Below are 4,271 nucleotides of genomic sequence, written 5' to 3' on the forward strand. Positions count from 1 at the left end.
TTGATGGTAATTAATAGATTTTATGATGAGATTAATCACACATGTGTTAGTACGGTAGCACTGCTAGGACGATTGATTCTACCCACCGCTGGTGTTATACTATGTTGCTATTGTTAATGTTCAATCAATCAACTGGTGCTCATCAAATTTTGCAAGTATGATAAAACGCCACGAAGGCGATTGAGAGGCTGAGGAGATGCGAAGGTGTATAGCTGCCAGAATTGGGAAAGCGTCTGGAAGCTGGGCCAATTTTATGCGATGCACTCTAATTTGATGTTCAGCATGTGGAAAAATAACATTAATCAGAACTAATACGCGGAGGCGCTGGAAAAGAGAAATAAACGAAGATCAAGAATTGGGATTGATTATTCCCACGAGTCATCGATGTGCTGAAATGGATGCTATTCGGAATCTTATGCAATGCTTTAGTGTGGGTAAGGTTGAAACGTGGGAATATTATCCTTCCACCGAACGTAAGAATAGTAGGGCAAGGAATGTAGTAAAATTGCGTATAGAGCATTAGCATTCTGTTCATCTTTGCAGGATAAACAAGAATATCAACAAGAATATACCGTTTTGGATGGCAAAATCTTTCGATATAAAATCCATGTAAGTGCTAATGAGACACATAGGTTATGAGATTTTTTTCTTGTTGGAGGATGAGCTCGTCTTTGCCATCGCGTAACAAATCGCATACTACATTTATGCGGCATTATGCTTCCGAGCATTGGCAGTATCGCGCTGGAGTGGCGATGGAGGCGGAGGCTGAAATAACAAAATAATTCCATTCTGTTTTGATCGTTCGCTAGGGTGTCGTGTTGATGCTATCAGGTGAGGGAAAAAGAAAGAAAAATATGCCGGCTTTACTGAAAAATGAAGTGAAAGGGATATAATTTTAAGATGTAGAAGAATTTGCCACCATCACGCGTTACCCTATGCTGCTGTGCTCTAGTACACAATACGAAGAACACCATCCGCTCGTTTCATAGGATTCGACGCCCTGATTTGACATCAAACTTACGACGTGATGTTATAATGATAATATCAGACGTAATGTAGAATAAATATTTATTCCATTTCGTACCGTACCGTTCCGTTTTCTGTGTTCGCTTGACTATCGCCATCATTCGGAGCGGCTGGTAACAAAGGATGGATACATTTGTATTTATTACGCGACTTCCCTTAACATCATGGATGGGGTGGGAGAAATTGAGCGATAAAATTACAAATTTTGATTTAATAACGATACCACAGGGGTGGTTGAAGTGCGATTATCCATTTTGAGCATGCTTGCAAGTAAAGCAATAAGCTTAAGGAACCATTTGATGATAATAGAATGGCAATGGAACAACCCGTTTGAGCTTTTTGACGATGTTGGTATAATTAAGTGATTACAAGGTGAACAGTGACAGCGTTATAGAAAGATTTGTGCCTATTACTTTATGAGCTGATCTGCGATCGATTTCATCAGCGAGAAAGGATGCAGTGCTATGCTTTCTATTAGCAAAATGGTTAAGGAATATATTTTTGAAAATGGGCGGAGTTCGATACTATGCAGCTAAGAGTTTATGATAATGAAAATGCGCACAAATGGTATTCAGTTTTCTGTCCGGCCTTTTTTAAATTTTTGTTACATCCCTTCAATGTTAAACTAGACTAAAAACGAATGCTTTGCCAAGTCAAACCGAGTTCATCTTATTTTTAGTCTCAGAGAAAATGCTATAAATACAAACGATTGATTTGTTTTATTATCATTTCATGTTGTTTGCCTCTCGACGCCTCAGCTTGTGCCGAAAATTGAATTGTTGTGTTAACGGCGTGGCGTGGTTGGACGGAATTTTATGACGCTGCTAGTATCAAGGCCTGCGATTGTTTCGTCCGTGATTTCTGTGGTTTCGTCATTGTCATGAAGTGCTTAACACTGATTCCAGCTGGGTGATAACAATCACGCTTACACTTAGTTTAATATCAACCAACAACGTGTCTCAAACAAAGGCCACCATGTTTGCCCTGAACAAGCTCAAGCTAATGCCTCTTGTAAATAGACCTAGGTGGTGGTGCATGTTGTAAACAAGAAAGAGCTTCGGCATGAAGAGCTCATCATGTGGGAAGAAAAGTCATGCCTCTTTTTTCTAGTCAATTGACGTGCTTCTTACTCTACAATGAAACCGACACGTTGTATTGCTCGCAGGGTATGGAGCACTCTGATCTCGTGCGGTTAAACGAATCGGTAGCGGAACGTAATGCGAGAATCAGGACAAGAATATGAAGAAAAGTGAAAAGCTCGTGAATGAAAGGACATTGTTGTGGTTAGAAGTGTAAACAAACAGAAACACAACCGTATGCCCAAGATCCTGTGAACGTTTGAGACAAAGGCATTCGGTGTATTTTTTGCTTTGTGCTGAAGTATTCCCGGTGGGGTATGAACAAGGCGATGAGGCGGGGTAACAGAAAACAATAACAAGAATGACTGTAAAAACACTTCACAGCAACAACAGTAATGAGATTTAACAGTTATGCGGCTCATTAAGTGTGTGTTACTACATTTATATTGTGTCGGGGCCAAATAAAGCGTGCCAGCTAGCAAGCGTGACTAGCGTGTGTGGCTAACCCTCTATTATTTTCTGTAACCGTTTGTTCTCTCCATATCGCAATTCCATTTTTCTATCTGTGAAAAAAGTGAAGTTTTGAATTTGAGATTGGGTTGAACAAAGATGAAAAGTGGACTTCGTTTGCTGTAATTAGTTGAGAGTTTTTTATACCAATACACGAAAAATAGAAAACAATCGCTTCAATGCCATTAAAACATTATTGCATGTGTAATAAACAGCAACATCGTTTCATAAGGTTTGGTGTTAAGGCATGAGCATATTAGTTAAGGATAATGTCGAAGTGCAGTGTTTACATAGCTGGTTACTTCATTAAGGTAACGGCGACGCACATAAAAGTAGATGCAATACAACTGACTGAGTGCCGCAACGGTTTGCAAATTCGGAAGTTGAAAGTAGCTACATACCGATCATTCCATATCCATCTGACCATCCGACAAACAATAATTAACGAGCATCTCGATGTGAAAGTATAAATGTCGAGCCAGACAAGTAGAAAATGTTAATTGGTGTACCACTTGAATGTTAGTAAAATTGTGAAATAATTATTTGGAAAATTTTACATGAAATATATTTAAATATTTTTGACCTTTTTGATTATCTCATAGCTTTCTTTTACTAGCATAGTTTAATAAATATAACACTATTTTCTTCTTCTATTTGGCGTGATGTCCTACGCAAACATACCGGCATGTAAAGACTTTTGAAACTTTTTTGAGACCACGCAGCAGGCTATAGTCAATGTTTGCTGTGACGGACCTGTATAGGATTGAACCCAAGACTCCACAACGGGGATGTTGTTAAGTAGTGCGAGTTGACGACTGTACAACGGGATTGCCCAATGCTATTTATTTTGAACTTAATATTTCAATTTGAAAGAATCCTCTGTTTTTAAGACTACGCAAAATATTCACAATTTTTAACTCATAGCAAGGGTATATACATATTATGTTTGTTTGTTTTTGATGATAAATATAATTTTATTTGTAAATAATTAGAACACTGTTTGGCAGGTATAAAGTTAAATTTTATAAATCTACAGTAAATTATCGTTCTACAATCGTTCTGAAATGAATGTTGTATTTGTATTTAACATATTTGAATTTAGGTTATCCAAGTCACTGTTTATATATTAAATATATTTTGTTCCACGGTAAATAATTGTATTATTATACAAAGCATATTTAAAATATATTTGTTTTCTCTTGTTAGTAACACAAAAATCTATTATGGTGTTTCGCTTAAGTTCGATGCATTACCTTGCTGTGGATTTGGCTGTTATTGACAGGATTTGATTCTAATTGGCATTGGAACATACTAGTTGATTAGGGGAAGGTCTGGAACGTTGAGTACCAAATACCTGTATTAGAGAGTACCTCTAAAGAGGGGAAATGAGAAATATAAATGACTGTGTAAAGTTCAATATGGAAATTGAGAGAAATTATTTGAATAGAAAAAAATAGTGGTAGAATATTTTAGTAAATACTGTATTGAAATATGTAGTTAAATAATAATTGTACATTGATTTGTGATACTATTAAAATCTTCTGTTTAGTGAGTGTCCTTTTGCTACACATGCGCCGTCAGGTGTAGCACTCATCCAGAATTTAAACATGAGTGCTTCAGAACACGCGACACCACATTTCATCCGTTGGCCAACAT

Source organism: Anopheles arabiensis, chromosome 3, assembly GCF_016920715.1.
Source record: "Anopheles arabiensis isolate DONGOLA chromosome 3, AaraD3, whole genome shotgun sequence".
Classification (NCBI taxonomy): Eukaryota; Metazoa; Arthropoda; class Insecta; order Diptera; family Culicidae; genus Anopheles; species Anopheles arabiensis.